This window comes from Eulemur rufifrons, chromosome 10, assembly GCF_041146395.1.
Source record: "Eulemur rufifrons isolate Redbay chromosome 10, OSU_ERuf_1, whole genome shotgun sequence".
NCBI lineage: Eukaryota > Metazoa > Chordata > Mammalia > Primates > Lemuridae > Eulemur > Eulemur rufifrons.
This window is the reverse complement of record NC_090992.1, coordinates 36,168,923-36,186,173: the sequence shown is the minus strand read 5'-3', so window position 1 is coordinate 36,186,173 and position 17,251 is coordinate 36,168,923. Positions and strand designations below refer to the sequence as shown.

General features: G+C 55.2%; 1 protein-coding gene across 6 annotated transcripts in view; it reads left to right on the top strand.

The window, feature by feature from the left end:
* Window positions 1-17,251, top strand: part of IQSEC1 (IQ motif and Sec7 domain ArfGEF 1) — a 359,867-nt gene that overhangs the window by 291,286 nt on the left and 51,330 nt on the right. The window lies entirely within an intron of this gene.

Below are 17,251 nucleotides of genomic sequence, written 5' to 3'. Positions count from 1 at the left end.
ACCGAGTTTGTGAGTTGGAGAGAGAGAGCCTGTCAGGACGGGCGTGGCGCGTGGGCCCTGGGGGGAAGGGGTCTCTGGGGACCGGAGTGTGTGTAGAGCGAGAGTCTGTTGGGACGCGAGTTCGCGTCCGGGTGGGTTTCCGTGGGAGGGAGACGGGTGGGACGTATGGGTGAGATGTGAGGGGCAGGACAGCCGGTGGACGGGCGCCGGTGGGAGGGAGCAAGCCCAGGGGGTCTGGGCTAGAGTCAGATTGCAGGCAGGGCAGAGGCCGCGGGAGGCCTGTTTGTTCCAGACCCTGGGCCTGTTCTGGGTCGACGTGTCTGTTCTGTCAGACCCCAAGCGAGTGTGTGCAAGGACCAGGGATCCATCTAGGACTGTGAATGAGCGGGTGTCCCAGGTGTGCCAGTGGCAGGGCCACCTGGGAGTGCAGGGGGGCATGTGGAGTAGAGGAGTTCGACTCATGTTTGGCTGCTGTTTGTGACTGAGTGCAGACAGGAGGCGGGCTGCTAGTGGGGTTAGGGGGCTATGTTTATGTGCGGGGTGACAAGTGTACACCTGGTGTGGCCAGGGATGGAGTCTGGTGTGTCGGCGAGGCTTTTCTGCATTGGGGGCCTGTGGGCGGCCGTGTGAGCCTCCATGGGCGTGTTTATGGAGAGAGCGGGAGAGAGTGTGTGTGCATGTGCCGGGAATGTTGATTTCCTCTCTCCACCGGCCAGCACAGCTGCCCCCTGAGCTATCTGCAGGCCCCTCCAAGGAGCAGGGAGTGGGGCTGAGGGGATTTGTTGACAATCTGATTTGGCTTATGTTAGGCCCACCTGAGGGAAGCCCACCTGGAGCTGTTTAATCTTTCGGTTCAGAAATTTTGCAGCTCCTGTCTGGCAGTTGCACTGAGACCGTGCATGTGTTCCCTCTGCTCCCTCCTCACCCCAGGGGCCTGGGGCTCTGTGCCTGAGGCTCCACGTGGGGGAGGTTCTCAAAGACCTATTGCTCCTTGCATCTGGGGTGGAGGCCAGGCAGCTGCAGCTGCAGGACCATCTGTCTGGAATCAGTGGCAGCAGTCTGGGAATGGGGGTCACATTATTCATATCCCACACACGCCTGCGGCCGTACGCAGTCCATCAGCTGTCCCCTCGGTATTTCCATTGCATTCTTATCCTTTTGGTACCAGCATCCTCATATTGCAGGAGAGCAAACTGGAAGTGAGCGTGCTGGTTCTGTGGCTTATTGAGTGCCTACTGTGTACCAGTCCCTGCCCGAGGCACCAGGGACATAGCTGTGAAAAGAACTTGGAGTCTTTGTCCTCATGGACCCAGCAGTCTAGTGGGGAACAGGGTAATCGTGAGAAGCAAGTCAGCATGCTCTCCTTGCTGCGTCCCACCTTCCCCTGAATTGAAGGGGACTGAGGGGTTTTTCTCCCCCTCCATTAGGACCTCCCCAGTATCACCATCCCCTTTGGCGTGTCCAGGCCACCTCTTTTGCATATTTCTCAGTCCTGTATTCTTTCTCATTAGAAGTCCCTCCAAGTGTCTGATCTAAATCTTCCAGCTGCAGAGAAGCTCACTTGGATCCCTCTGTGGTTTGGGTTGGTGATGAACAGCTGCTCCCCAAGTCCCAGAGCACCGGCCAGGTGTCTGGGAGAGTGCGAAGCCCTGGTCAGGTGCAGCCCACAGTTCACCCAGGAGCCTCAGAGCAGGTGGGTCCCATTTGCTCTGGAGCAGTGGGTATGTGGTTCCAAAGGAAGCCTGGGGGAGGCCTGGAGAGAGTCGGCCCAGTCTCTGGCCTGTGAAAGCTGAGTTTAGGTGCTCCTTGGGCTGAGGAGCCTTCCAGGGGCCAGCTTGCCCCCCACCTAGAGTCCTTCCGCCTGGCCCTCTCCCTTTCTCTAAACTCAGATGGAATCCAGCATGCTTCAGAAACTTCAGGAGACCCCCAGTCTGTAACAAACCCAAGACAACCACTCCTGGTCCCAACCATGCCACTGTGCACCAGCCTGCAAGCGCAGGCTTCTGTCTACCAGCACACATGGTACCTCACATTGCAGCTGTTTGATGCTTTGCTGTTTGAGCCTCTTGGCAACCCAGGACTCAGCTTACCCTCGTTTTCTAAATGATCACACTACGGCATTGAATCCAGTGACTGGGCCAGAATATCACAAGGGGAGCCTGGAGGAGAACCCAGATGTTGTGTTGGAGGCCTCTGGAGGCCCCGGCCAGCCCTGCCAGCATTTTCAGGCTTTCGCTTAAGGAAGTCGGACTATGAACTAGTTGTGCTAATATTTACACAGCTTTGGTTCAAAAACATGGCCAGGACTGACAGCTGCATAGTCAAGCAGTGTGACGACTGGGCAAATAGGTATTTCTGGAAGGGCTTGGACAGGGTATACAAGACAGCAGGAGCTCAGCGTGTATATATGTGCGTGTGCATGCGCATGTGTGTGTGTGAGGTTTTATCTGGCTGGACTGTGCAGAACATGGAATCATGGTTTGCCAGGACAATCTCTGAATCCAGGGCAGCTTGGGGCGTCAGGAAAGAAAGGAGGCAAACAGATTTTGTTTCAAATCCCAGCTCAGTTTTGTGAGTTTATGCAAGTTACCATGCCCCTCTGAGCCTCAGTTTCCCCGTGTGTGACAAAGAATGATAATACTGCTTCACAGAAGTTCTCTGAGGATGTGTGTGTCTGAAAGCCATGCAGGGCTGGCCAGCCCCAGGCCTCCGGTCAGATGCCGCGTTTGTTCAAGTCAGCACTCTGCTCTTCCCAACCACCAGTGACCCGCTGGATTTTCTTCCTTCCTCTTTTGTAAATTTCCTTTGAATTATGATGACACTTGGAATATCCTCCCAGTAAGCACAGAGGCAAGATGATGGCACAGGCCGGATAGGCTGGAGGCCTGGGGAGGGGTCTCCTGTGGACATGTGTGTCTGTGTGTGTGTGTGTGTGTGTCTGTCTGTCTGTGTGGTGGGGGGGATGCTCAAAGGCTGTTGAGTGTGATTTATCATTGGTCCTCAAAAGCAAATCCTAATGAGTTTAGAGGCCATTAAGGCTCTTGAAGAATTAATTGGCATGGCCTTAGAGAATCTGGCTGTTCCCACTGCGTGAGCTGCTGCAGAGAGAAAATTGATGGCAATTATGGTGGAAATATGGCCTGGTGCCACCTGGACCTGCCACTGCCCTGGCTGCTGTGGCTATACCCCAAGTGGAGCAAGTGCCCCTCCAAGCCCTGAGCCCATGGCTTGTGCCCGATGCCTGCCTAGCACGGGACCTGGCCACGTGGTAGGCACAGCCAGCCATCAGTGAATGAATGTGAATGCAAGTGTGAACGGATGTGTGCAGGCTCTCCTCGGGTGGGAGGAGTGCGTTATTCTCTGGAGAGATGTGTGTGACCCAAAGGGCACCCAGTCTTGTACTTTCCTGTGTTCGTTTATTCACGTAACAAACATTTACTGAGCAACTACTCTGTGCCAGGCCCTGGGCTAGATGTGGAGGAACCGAGGTTAATAATTTGAAAGTGCACATCACAGAGCACTTGGGAGGGTCCCACAAAACCCTGACTCTGCCTCTTCCCACCTGTGTGGCTTCAGATATGTTGCCTACCCTCTCTCAGCCTTGATTTTTCTCATCTATGAAACGGGACCAAAAGAAACTTCTGGGGTGGGGTGTGCAGTTTTGCATGGTGACTGATGCATACAGATGCCCAAAAAATGGTAGCTGTTGTCACCATCGTCAGTATTACCACCTTTTCCCTTTTGTGAAATTACTGCTGAGTTAAAGTGGCTCCTCACGCTTTCTTTATTGCTGATTTATGGGGTTGAAGACTGATTTCTAGAGCCCACATGGCTCTCTGAAATCTCTCTTCTTGTGTCTTGGTGGTTCTGATTTGAATATCTTTTATGCCTTATTTGTACATGGCTGCAGCTTTCCTGCTCCTTGATGGAAAGGCCCATTCTTTTCCATTTTATTTCTCGGTTTGTGGCTTCCTGACGTGGTGACAGTTTAATGTGAACTTAAGGCCCCAATGTGGAACCATAGCACAAGTCCCCTCCCCATTTGTAAAGATGGGAAATTATGACTGCATTTGTTTTTCCTCTTTGTTCAAAGGTCGGTGTAATAATAATAATAGCAACGCTTGGCCATTTAGTTACCTCTGTGTGAAGTACTTCATTCTCAAAGCAATTTATGAGTAAGGTGCCCATTTTTCAGATGGGGGAAGGTTCCATGACTTGCCCAGGGTCTCTGTCCCCCAAAGTGAGTGCTAGGGTTAGGATTTGAATTCAGCGTACCTGGCTTCAGGGTCTATGTACTTTATAGCTAGACTCTGCTCCCTCTAGTATTAGCCTTTGGCAAAATATGTCACCATTGTAAATGGAGCCTTTTGCGTCTTTCCCATGCCACCGAACAGATGTCTGGTATCCCCTGGTGTCAGGATTCCCAGAATGTTCCCAAATGTCCCAGTGTGCAAGCTGGTTGGTGACAACTCACTGGGCTTTCCTGGTGTCTTGTCTCTTTCCCCACAGACCCTGAGAGCTGCACCCCAGATTCGCCAGCAGTATTGTGGCACAGCGTCCTTCAGTCCCCAGCGCTTGCAGCATTTTGAGAGTAGCATGCTTAAATCCTGTGCACAGCCCCAGCCCACACTCTTAGTGAAATGGGGTCTTGAGGATAAAAGCTGACTGTCCCCTGACTTACTGAGAGATCAATGTGAACATGATGGGCTTTTGCACGGTGAGGGAACCCAAGGCTAGGGCCTTTGACATGATTAGAGGACACACGTGCCTGTCAGCGCTAAGCTTGATCCCACGGGAGGGCAAGAGGAATCATTATTAATAAACTGGAAAATTTGGACGAGTCTCCACCTGGGAGGAGGAGTTCTCATTCACACAAACGGGAAGGGTTTTCCCGAAATCCCCTATTGCCCAGGCCAGATGGAAGTCTGTCTGCCAACATGCATACTTTGTCCTGATGTCTGTTTAAAGGACAGAAACAAATGGTGTTTGCTTTTCTATTTCTGGCTGGGAGGCTAGATGGTATGATCATTAAATGCACTAATACATGTAAGACATTTAAAACAGTCCGTTATAGTATTATAATAAGCACTCAGTAGATGTTACTTGTTATAATTGTTATTATTTATTTGGTTATTCCTAAGGTTTGAAGGGTTTCCCCCTCCTGAGAGAGGAGGCCTTCCAGAAAGGCCTGGCCAGAGCTGGCCCTGATTGGTTGCTGGCCTTCTCCCTCCTGAGAGCCCTGGCATCTGTCAGAGAGCTCTGGCTCTGGCCACCCATCTCCTCACATCCCCTCTCTGGGCCTCGGTTTCCACATCCACGAACAGAGAGGTGAGCTTTTGACCCTTTAGTCATCTGCAGAGGGAAGATGTTTAGCTCAGTGGTTAGGGAGGCAGATTCTGTAGCTAGACTACCTGTACCCCTAACCCTAGCTGTAGCCCTTACCCAGCTCTGCTCCTCACTTCTGTGACCTTGGGCATGTTCCTTAGCCTATCTGTGCCTCAGTCTCGCCATTTGTAAGATGTGGATGACAGTAGGAGCTGGTGGAGTTGTTGTGAGGATTAAATGAATTAATCCACATAAAGTGCTTAAACAGCACATAGTAAACACCTGATAAACGGTAGCCTTTAGCTGTTATTTTAGACCTGAGAAATTCGACTGTGCTGGAACTGGACCGTATCGCTTGTTTGGGGAGATGTGTTCCTAGAGGGGAGTGGATCATTTATCTTTTTGGCCACAGACAAGGCCAGGGTTGAAAGAGAGAGGGAGGCAGAGAGATGGTGGTGAGGAGGAGCAGTCAAAGGGCCCAGGGCTGTTCAGGGCGTGACAGATGGCAGACTCGGTGGGAAGTGACTAAGCCCATAGACTTTAGTATGTGCTCTGTAGCCTGCTGTCCAAACAGCTCTCTAAGAAGTGGATGGTTAAGAGTATTAATGAAATCGCTTTGCCTTGGAAAAATCACAAAGTAAGATGGCTTGCAATTTGGCTAGGATGAAGATTTCTTAGACAGGATGGGCAAGTGGCCTGTGCTGTGTGTGAGGGAGAGACTTCCCAAGGACTGGGGACACTTCACGGTTGGGGGCATCGAGGCTGATGCCCCCAGCCCAGTATCACATGGGGCAGACCTGGGGTATCTCTGGAGTTCTCAGCTGGCCTGTGCTGAGCTTCTGAGCTTTGGGCAACTCTGGCTGCCTGGTCCTACCTGGGGCTCCTTCTGATGCCTAAGGCCAAGAGCTCCAGAGCCTGGCCCTAGGTCCCTAGTTTACTGCTCTGCCCTCTCTGGCCTGTCTGTCTGGAGGGAGGGCGGCGGGAGGGAGGCAGCTTGCTGTAACAGATAGAGCTGGAGAAACTGGGTGTGGATCCCAGTTCTTCCCCTTTGTGGATGTGTGGCCAGGGCAAAGTGGTCACCTCTGTGAGCTGCTGCATCCTTATCTGTCAAATGGGGACAGCGGAGGGAGAGGCAGTGTGGGTAGAACATACAACAGGTGCCCAGTACATGCTGGCAGGAAGGGGGAGGAGGGTTCAGCTGGGTTTGGGCAAAGCCCCAACTGTTCTTGGTGGTCTAAAGTTGGCACACGATTGAGACTGGGGCTGGAAAGGACTACAGAATAACAACGGTCATCACTAGCATCTGCGTGGCCTTTGGACTTTACACATACCCATCTGATTGCAGCCTCCCAAGAGCCCAGTGAAATAGCTGGCATCATTCTTATTTTACAGATGAAGAAACTGAGGCTAGAAAATGAAAATAACATGTTCAAGCTTTACAGCATGTGGACTTGGTCTTGCGGGTAATGTGTAGGCCCCCTGTCCCCCTCCCTGACATTGCTTGGGGGCTTGGGCTTGTTAGAATGTAGGATGAGGCAGCGGCAGGAAGGAGGAAGAGGAGGGACATGGGCTTGTTAGAATGTAGGATGAGGCAGCGGCAGGGAGGAGGAAGAGGAGGGACATAACCCTGCCGGACTCCGCTAGGCTGGGATCCCTGCGTAGCCACTAGGGGTGGGTACAGAGGTGCACTGCCATCCTGCACAGTGGACGGAGGACCCGTGGAAATTCCGCCCAGTGGCCTTGAATCTTAAAAACATGTTTACCAGCCCCAGGAAGTCATCTGGGTCTAAGAACTACCCTCTAGATTCCCTGACAGTATTGGGACGACCCTTCCTCCAGGTGATGGGTGAGAAGGGGCTGGAATAGTGCCAGGCACAGAGTAGTTGTTCAGTAAATGCCAGCTGCTCCCATGGGTCCTGCTAGTTGGTATTAACTGCAGGTATTGTTATTATTGCCATTGCTACTTCCCTGTGCAGGCCCCGCAGTGCGCTAGTCCTATGAGGTGGGGGTGGGTTGGGAAGGAAGTGTTTGGGGAAGCCGCTCTTTCCTCTGCTGCTAGGGGAGGGGGAGGTGTGGCCACGCAAAGGTGAACTCTCTCCTCCCTCTGGGCTCCTGATTTCTCAGAGCCGTAAGTTAAATGTTCAAGGTTGGGAGTTTTTGTTTTATTTGTTTTCACTTAGCAAAAAAATGGCAAAATGACCCAAGAAGATATTTGGCCTTGATGTGGATAGCAGAGTCTTAGCATTATGTTTAACTTTTTATTATAGAAAATTTCCAACATATACAAAAGTAGAGAGAAAGGTCTACAATTTTCATTGCCCCTGGATTATTTTGAAGCAAATCCCAGATATTTTGTTGATTTTAAATCAAGGACCTGTCTCGTGGTCAGCGTCATTTCTGGCCTTGGAGGTGTCATGTCACTGGGGCGGGGGAGTCCCTAGGGCTTGGCCACAGCATCCCATGAACAGCCCTTGGCTGTGTTGACCCAACTCAGGAACTCCAAGATTGGACAAGTTTCCCAGCCTGGTGCCCAAGTGATGCCCGACCTGCTTGGGAGGCCCTGTGTCTGGAAGTGACCGGGGGAGGCCAGGCCTGTGGCTGCCCCATCAGGGCCTCCCTGAGTTGGGGTATAAGGATTTGCTTCTCCTCTGTCACCCCAGCACCCCTTGAGGATGGGGCCATGGAAATGGGCAGTTAGCCTCTCCCATCAGATCGGGTTCCCCTGAACAGGATTGTGGCTCTCAGCTGAGTTTCCCTTGTGGCCCTGGCTATTGCCTTTGGTTTCCCCTTGCCAGATGGGAGAGTTGGGCTGTGGCACCTGCACCTGCCCCAGGCGTGTTGGCCCCTCACCTTGCTTACCACCTGGGCTGCCTTTCAGCATAGGGATTCCCAGGCCTCTGCCCAGCCCTCTTCCCCTCTTCACATGATCTTTTCCCTACTGGGGCTTCCGATCTAGCTCCAGCCCAGGCCCTGACACCCCATGGCCAACTCAGTAACTCTCCCTGGGGCCCCGGGGCACCTCTAACCCAGCGAGTTCCAGAGGACACGCATTACCTGCCCTCCCCACACCTGCTTCTCCCCCATGCTTTCGTCTGATGCGCTTGGGCTCCGCGCAGTGTGCGGGTTGTCCTCAGCCCCTGCTTCATCTTTGCCTGTCTTGGCCGGCTGGGCTGAGAGCTGAGCCATCCCACAGTGCCCAGTTTGGAGCCTGGCACATGGTAGGTGCTCAACAAATTTTAGTTATTATCCTTATTGTGGATATATTATTACCCTCCCGCCTTCTAACACAGTACTTGGCACATAGAGGGCCCTCAAACCAAGTTTTAGTTAAAACCAAACACACGTGGCACCCCAGTGCTGCCTCTGGACAAAGCGTGACCACACTCCAGTCATTCACCCCTCGCTGTCCTCAGGTGTGGACTCTGGTGTTGCGTCGGGCGGTCTGACACTTCCCTCTGAGGGAAGGGTGCTCCTTTGGGCCTCTTTCCACTCTGGCCTGCTCACCAACCTCCAGCCCCCACTGTCCCCCGGCACCCATGCGATGTGGGGACATGGTAATATATTGTGATAATGACAACAGCTGCCCTGAGCACGTGCTGGGTGACAGGCCCCAGGCTGCGGATTGTGTGTGTTATCATGTAGCCCTCACAGCAGCCCTGTGAGGTGGACACTACCCCCATTTTGTGGTTGAGAAACAGGGGCACAGAGAGGCCAAGTCACTTGCCAAGGCCACACAGCTCCTGCCTGCTGAATACCAGACGGTCTCCAGGCAAGGACTCTGTGTGCCAGTGCTGCAGTTTCAGGAGGTTGGGGTGGGGGGGCAGCATTTCCTACCCGGAGACTTCATTTGTTCCCCAGATCCTTTCGGTGCCCCTGCTCCGTGCTGGGTGCTACAGGCAGACGGGGCTGGTCGGGTAAATGCTGTGGAGCCCAGTGTCTGCTGTGCCACAGGTCTGGGCAGTGGGTGTGCGGGGTCCTGCCAGGGCAGGGGGAGTTCGGTGAGTAGACAGGGCAGATGGGCTGGGCCTCCCCAGAGGGGAGAGCATGGCAGAGGCAGGGAGGTGTGAAGCAGGTCTGGCCACTGGTGGATGGCCCAGTGCCTCAGCCACCCTCATCCCTCCTCACCTCTGTGTGAGTCCTGTGGCCTTGGAAAAGTTACGTACCTCTCTGTGCCTCAGTTTCTTCTTCCACAAAATGGGAAGATGGTATAGCACCTACATCAATACCAAGGGTGGACCTGAATGTGGGGTGATTATCCCTTGTCAAGGTAGGTTCATTGGTTGTGACAAATGGACCACTTTCATGGGGATGTTGATGGCGGGGGAGCCTGTGAATGTGTCCGGGCAGGGTGTGTATGGCAAATCTCTGTACTTTCCGTTCAGTTTTGCTGTGCGTCTAAAGGCTGAGATTGTCCTGGGCTCTGAGGTGGCCACACCCCTGACCCTGGCCGGCCGGGCGGGCCGTGAGGCAGGCCTGACCGTGCAATGAGCATCTGTCTGCCCACACTCTGTCCAGAGCCAGCCTCCCTAGCCTGCGCCTCCTGCCTGGCCCTCCCGGGGCGTCCCTGGGGCCCGGCCCAGCTCTGAGGGCTGGAGCCTGCCACAGAGAACTGCTTTATTTAAGTCCATTTTGCGCGTATGGAAATAACTAGAGGCCTCTGTATTTAATTTGGCTCAGCCGGGAAGATTTTTGCCTGTGTCTGTGTGTGTGTGTGTGTGTGTTTGTATTCTGAAAAATCTTTCCGAGTGAACCCAGGGGTTGGAAGCTCCTGGTCATCTTTATACAGTCAAAACCAATGAGAACTGCCCCGCAAGGGTCTGGCAGAGGGCAGGCTGTAGGAAATGGTTAATGAAGAAAATAAAGAAGGAAGGGGAAGAAGGTGAGGCCATCCAGATGAGATCACAGCAAGGGAAGCAGTCTCGTAAACTTGGCGTCTCAAGACCAGGTACGCCGTGGGCAGAGTGGAAGGAAAGCAGGCCTTTGGAAGTATCAGGCTTTGTACAGATACACCAGAGACGTGTCTGGTTTCCTGGGCAGGCAGGGCGCATTCGGTGCTAGGCCAGGGAACACTTCTCCTGACGTCCCTCCTTCCGGCCTGGACAAGCCCGGCAAAGACTCGCAGCTGAGTCCTTCGCCAGTCGATGGCACAGAGCCGAAACAGCCCCGCATGGGATTGACAGTCGGCAAACATGTCTTCACTTGATTCCCGTGTGCCTACTGGGGAAGTGGGCAAGAGCAATACCCATTGTAAAGATGAGACAGCGGAAGCCCAGAGAGGTGAGGTCACTTGCCCCAGGTCACTCAGCCTGGGAGTGGGGGAGCTGTACAGAGACCTGATCTCCCAGTCTGCACCCAGAGCTTCCCCAGGCTCCCCGTGGGCGCTTCTGGAGCCACTGGGCATCGTTCCAAAGGCAGACTGGCATTCTCAGAGATGGGCAAAGGAGGCTGCTGAGGTGGGCAGAGCTTGGCTTTAAACCCCAGGACTTCCCCTAAGAGTCCAGTTTTGGAATAAACACCAGGTATCAGATGGCTTCTTAAATTATATCCCAACCCTATGAAACTTAGGAATGAGGGCGTCTGGTGAATTGAGGTTTGGTGGCTGTGATGACCATAGGATTGTAGATTGTGGTCAGTGTGATGATGTGACTTTGGTAGAGTCAAACGCTCAGAGGAGCCAGCAGAGTGGAAGGCCTTAGTGTTCCCACCAGCTGTGCGGAGCTGTGGGTGTTCCTGGACCCGGCCTCTCAGGTGTTCTCAATCAGATTTCTTGGGAATGACTGGTCCCGAGCTGCAGATCCCACTTCTGTTCTTTGAGTTGGGCCTTGAATCCTGGTCCTTTGCAAGCAATCGCAGGCAAACGTGGATGTCCTCAATAGGCAGGAAGGTGATGTAGGAAAGGAGCAGGGCAGGTGTGGGTGGCCACGGGGAGTGGTGGGGACCGTGGCGGTGGCAGAGCACATGCTGTCTGATGGATGTGGCTGCCACCTAGGTCTGTCTGACTGTCGTCTAGCAGGAATGCAGGTGGCCCATTGTGGCCAGATCCTCAATTCTTCCTCCTCCCCCCTCCCCAAAGAGAAGTCAGAAGCCTGGATTTTCATATAAAATCTTTAGATGTTGAAATGTCAGTAATTCATTCCAGAAACACTGGGCCACACAGAGCATACTGTGTGGACCACATAGGGCCAGGGGCCGCCAATCTGTGTTTGAGACCTTGTGGGCCCCTCACATGGAGTCTGTCTGTCTTCTGGAGGGCACTGTGCAGTCTGAGACCTCCTTGTGGGGAGTGGTGGGGTGGGCGCCAGGCCTCCTGGCCAACTCTCCCAGGGGCGAGGCCTGGGGTCCTGGGTGGATGGGCTTCGTCCTTGCCTTGGCCCTGGCCCAGATGGCACTAGGAAGTATAAAGGGCTTTTCACAGCCTCTCTCTGGAAAGGCTGCCCATCCTGAGTTTGGCTACAGGGTTGGCATTAGAGAGCTGACTATCCTCTTGTTTTAGGCCTGTTGCCCTGGTTTGGTGCTCTAATCCCCAGCATGTGGGGTGAGATCCTTGGGCAGGTCGGGGCCCTCTGTGGCACTGATAATGATGCCCACCATCAGCGGCACCTTGCCAGGCAGAGAGGCCCCGTCTGAGCCCGACTGCAGGGTGTTTGTATCAGCCCCCCACCCAGAGCCTCACGGCAGCTCTGCCAGCTGGCTCTCGGCCCGAGTGAAAGAGCGCGCTTGCCAGCCCATGGAGTGAGTCTGCTGCTGCTTCCTGTCTGGGCCTCACCGGTGCCTGCCCTGCCCAGCTGGCCTCCCAGGATAGCCGGGGGTGGGCACAGGGCAGAAGTGGCACACGGGAAGCTGACCCCAGGGCATCGCTGAGGGGTGCTGCTGCATTCAGCCCCTGTTCCTTTGTGACTTGAGGCCTGGGGGGCAATGTTCCGGGTGCAGTGAACACATGTCTGCACGTTGGAGAAGCTCCCTGGTTTCTGCAGTCCTTTAGTGTTTCCAAACCTGCTGTGGAGCAAAGGAGGGCCGGTCCAGAGTCACAGGTCTCTGCCAGGCTGTGCTGCGTGTCAGCTTCATGACCGCATACGTCTCTCTCCCTCCAGGCTTGCTGCTCCCACCGGGGAGAGACCTAGCCCTGCCATCAGCTTCTGGAGTCGCGGGAGGGTGAGAGCACACCTAGCTATGCCCTTGGTACCAGGGAGCGTTTTTTAAGAGCGCGTGAAAAAAAGTGAAGTCAGATATTGAGCCGTGCTGTGAGGAAACCTAGGAGCTTGGTGTGATGGACAGTGGAGGTCTGGGGACATGGCACCTGATCCAGACACCCTTTTCCTTCCCTCCTGCCAAGGGTGGCCCCTGTCCTCCATGTTTGCCATACTGCTGGGGGCTGTGGCAGGGTCAGCCCCCGAGATGCCCTGTACTGCCCCCCACATGCCACAGGGCTTCCCACGTTTATGCATAGCCGGGACCCTTGGGCTCTTTCCAACGGGAGCCCCCAAAGTCATAAACGGAGAGGGGATGTCTGATTCCAGGTTTCCAGGGCGGCACTTTGGAACCCAAATTCTAATCTCCAAAGCCCACCCAGGCCCCCTGGGCTCTTTGAATGGGAGTGACTCACAAATAGCAGTGGGAAGGTCCCCTCGGCTCCTGCAGGCAGACGGCGCTCTTCATGTTCCGGAGTGAGGCTGGAGCTGCCGCCTCCCTGGGGCCAGAAAGCCGACCTTTGAAAACATGTTGTCATTGACCGGAGAGGGTGAGGGCCTGGCTGTGTGGCCCTGGGCTCACAGGATGTGGAGACTTCTCTTTCTCCCGTCTGACTACACACTGATGAGAACAAGCCCTGTCTGAGGACGGGTCCTGCCAAGATCCCTCCTGAAATAATTCTCCCCTAATTAGGCTCGACATTAGCCATGGGCAGGGCTGGCCGGGACACTGGCTCGCTGACTCGCCTGTGATGCTGTGAAGTGGCCGTAGGTGGGCAACTGAGGCACAGCGAAGTCGGGGTTAAAACCCAAGTGTTGGACACTAGCCCAGAATTTCACTGTCACTCAGGTCGTTACAGCATTAGGGTGGGGAGTGCCTGGCAGAGCTGTGCAGAGTATTCGGGACCAGAGGGCAGGGGCGTGAGTTGGCTGCCACCGCAGTGCCTCCAGCCCGCTTGGGGCATCCCAAAAAACTACGTCTTTCTGATATGCTCGAGACCCCTCCGTGCTAACTGCTCCCCACATCTCCGCAGGCCGACTGCCCATCTCGCCAGCAGCTGACGAGCGGGGAAATGCTGAATGTTGGTTCAGTAAGCAATGCTCTAAAAATAGCCTCTCGCTATTTTTCAGTTCATTGTTCAGAATCCTATATTTTTCTACGTATATAAAAGCCACTTCTGGAGGTCTCAGTGCCGGGTAATTACAGATGATGCTGCAGCCTGTGAGGTGGAGCTGGGCGCGCCTTATCTGGGCTGCAGCAGGGCAGGCCCGACTCCTTGGCGGGGGTCAGCAAGGCAGGTCTGCACCCAGGGTCCTCTCCCCCAGAGGCCATGGGGCAGTCAGCAGAGGCCAGAGCCAGCCACTGTGTCCCCACGCAGGTGGTGGTTGGGCTGCTCCGGGGGAGTTCCGAGGCCATTCCCGGTTCTGGGGGACCATCCAAGAGGTCTGTTTGCGGGTCATGGGGGCCAAGAGGCATGAAGATGGAGTGGGCTGTGGGCTCCCTGCCTGCAGCCAGGCACGGGGAGGACTGACTCTCCAGCTCCTCCTGGTCTGCCCAATTCAGACCTCGGGTTCCTGAAACTGGCCCTGCCTGTGCCTCAGCTTGCTGGGGGCTCAGGGGGTCAGTCTCCCTGAGCAGCCGACTGACCTCCCTCCCTGCCCCAGTGAGCCCAGCCCGTGCCCAGAGCCCCTTCCTCCTGGTGGCTCTGCCCAGGGCTCCGTCTTCTGTCACTGTTCACATGTACTCAGGTCTCTTCCAGCTTCAAAACCACATGCCTCCCTGGAGCCCCAGCCCCCTTCAGCCGCATTCCTCCAAAGCTGTCTTCGGTCCCTGCTCCCCTCCTTACGCTATCATAGCCCAGCGTCTGCTGTGACTGTTTACTGTGAGCTGGTGCCCACTCCGGCCCAGGGTCCCACTCCCATACACTGTACCACCCACATGTGGGGCAAAGCAGCCCTCAGGAGTCTGGCATTTAAAAACAAGGCTTCCCTGGCTTGGTAGCCGTGGCTTGGTGTGTGTACCTCCTGCATGCCAGACTCTGTTCTGGAGACCCGGCTCTCGGGAAACGTCCTATGGGGAAGCCAGATGGTAACGTGCCCATGATGTGTGATGGCCATAGTCAAGTGCATAGAGAGAAAAGGAGTAGGGAGGGATGAGATAGCTGGGATGGGGTCTTGTTTTCAAAGAGGGAGGTCAGGGAAGGCCCCCCCCCGACACTCAGGTGACCTTTGAGTAGAGACCTCAAGGATGTGAGGGAGTGAGCCAAGCGGACGTTGAAGAAAGAGCACACTAGGCAGAGGGAGCAGCATGTGCAAAGGTCCTGGGATCAGAGCATTCAGAAGTGTAGAGGAATAGCCAGGAGGCCAGGGGGTATAGCATGGGTGGGTAGCAGGAGGAATGGCTGGGTCCTGCAGAGTCTTCTGGGTCACTGTGAAGACTTGGGCTGTGTATCCCACCGAGCGAGAGGAGAGATGTGGTCAGAGTTGTGCTTTAATAGGATCCCAGCGGCTATGTGCGGAAGGGTGAGGGCAGGGTGGTGGTAGTGCAGAGGAGAGGTGAGGGCACCACAGGCCGGCCACGTGGCCAGAGGCAGGCTCTATGGTGAGGGTAGAGCAGCCCGGTTTGCTGACATGGGAAGGAGGGGTGAGAAAGACAGTTGCCAAGGATGACTCTCAGTGAGCAGCTGCAAGGACCGAGCCGCTGTCCGTGGAGAAGGCGCGGCTGCGAGGAGCTGGCCTGCCGGGGGGCTCAGCATCAAGCCTGCGGCTGGGACATGTACTAGGCGTCAAAGGGGGGTGTCTGGGCGGTGGGTGCTGGGTTACTTAGGTTCCTTCTCAATTGCGGGATGTCCTCATCGGTGCAAACTTGGGAGCTGTGTAAGTGCAGAAGCCGCCCGACCCCCCACCCCACCCCACCCCACCCTGCCCAGCCCTGTAGGGGTGACTTCTAGATTGTCCAGAAAGATGACAACCTCCAGCACTTTGGATACAGTGCACCTGGCCAACCAGCCAGAAGCCACGCCGGATGTTTAGGTGGATGTCACATCATGTGGGTGCCGCGTGGTCTCCAGCTGTCAATCTTTTCATGCGCGGGCTCCAGCCTCCCCCGCCCCCACCCCCTGCTGCTTTACCTGGTCTGCCCCCTCCCCTCACCTCGGGCCTAGAGGTGAAGACAGGACCCAGCCTGGTACAGAGCTGTTCTGGTCCTGGTACAAGACGGTCCCCTTCCTTCTTCTGAGTGACCAACCTCGGTGATGTGGCCTAGGCAACGAAGAGCCCCAGGAGGGAGCTTGTGAGGTCTGGGCATGAGTTGTCCCTGGCCGGTCTAGACTTCCTTTCTGGAAATCAGAAACCCTGAAGGCAGAGTGTGGGGGATGCCGCAGGCCTGGAGGCGTGAGGGGCATACCTATTTCAGGAGGCTGTTCTGCCCTGGCCTGTGCAGACTGCCGGGAGTGTAGCCTGAGGCTCCTGGCGTGGACATTTAACCACACACCAGCTTTCGACATTGCCTGCTTCCTCCAGCATGGGGCCCGGCCCACTCTGAAGAGAGTGGCTTCACCATGTGATGTGGCCGAGGCTCATTTGTCTTATGATTAGGTACAACCCCAGGACCCACAGGCTGCACCCCAGCCTTGCCCCTGGCCAACTGCATGCTTTTCCTCCCAGCAGCCAGGCAGCAGAGATGGGCATAGGATTGAGCCCCAGCCCCACTCTGCCCTGTAGAGTGAGTCACCTCCACCGAGCCCCAGGTTCTTCATTTGCAGGAGGGGCAGTGGCCTAGCCCCCAGCTCCCCAGGAGCTGTGTGTTACAGACCATGCGCTTTAAACACCGGATGCAGCATCTTTTACCTGATAGATGTCTGGAGAAAGTCGCTGCTGTGTAACTCAGACCCATATATCTGTGTGTGCGTGTGCGTGTGTGTGTGTGTGTGTGGCACCCCCAGTAAGAAGTCACATAAACACAGTGGGTAAGTATCTGGGCTGTGGGCCCAGAGTGCCTGGGTTCTGAGTTCACTCACCAGCTTACGCCCTTGGGGACGGGCATCACCTCTCCGTGCCTGTAGGGTGGTTGAGAGGACTGAATGGGTCACATGTGAAGCTTGGAACGTTGCTGACCATCATGATCATCGATTCTGGGGGTGAACAGTGGATCCCTGCTTCCACTGGTCCTCCTCGCTGGTGCCCAGAGCTGCCTCTGACTAACATTTTTCTTGAGAAAAGTCACTCATGACTTCACAGGCCATAATTAGAGACATCCGTGGCTGAGAGGCCCAGGCCCCCCGCCCTGACTCACTCCCCAGCTAAAGTCAGGACGTGGCCTCTGCCGAGGTCTGGGCTGAGGAGCTGGGGTCTGACCGTCAGCCTCGCCCACCCCTCCCCTGGAGCCCTGGCCAGTGGAGGGTGTCGGGGGCCCAGGTCTCCCTGTGCCCTGGGGTCAGGCTCTCTGGCCTGGAGGTAGGTGAACCTGGAGAGAGAGGCCCTGCAGCAGGCAGTGTGCAGGGGCAGGTGACATGGCCCAGGCACTGGGCCTGTCTATCCCTGCTGCCTCCAGCTGCCAAGACTCGTAGGTTGGGCCCTCTAAGTCAAAGAATAACCAGAGACGGTGGTTGGGAAGTGCTTTTTGTGAGCCACACATTGTTCTAAGGACTTCACTGTATCAACTTAGGTAAGCCCCATAAGAGTTATGCGAAGTAGGTACTGTAATTACTCCCGTTTGACAGGAACAGAAGCTGAGGCAC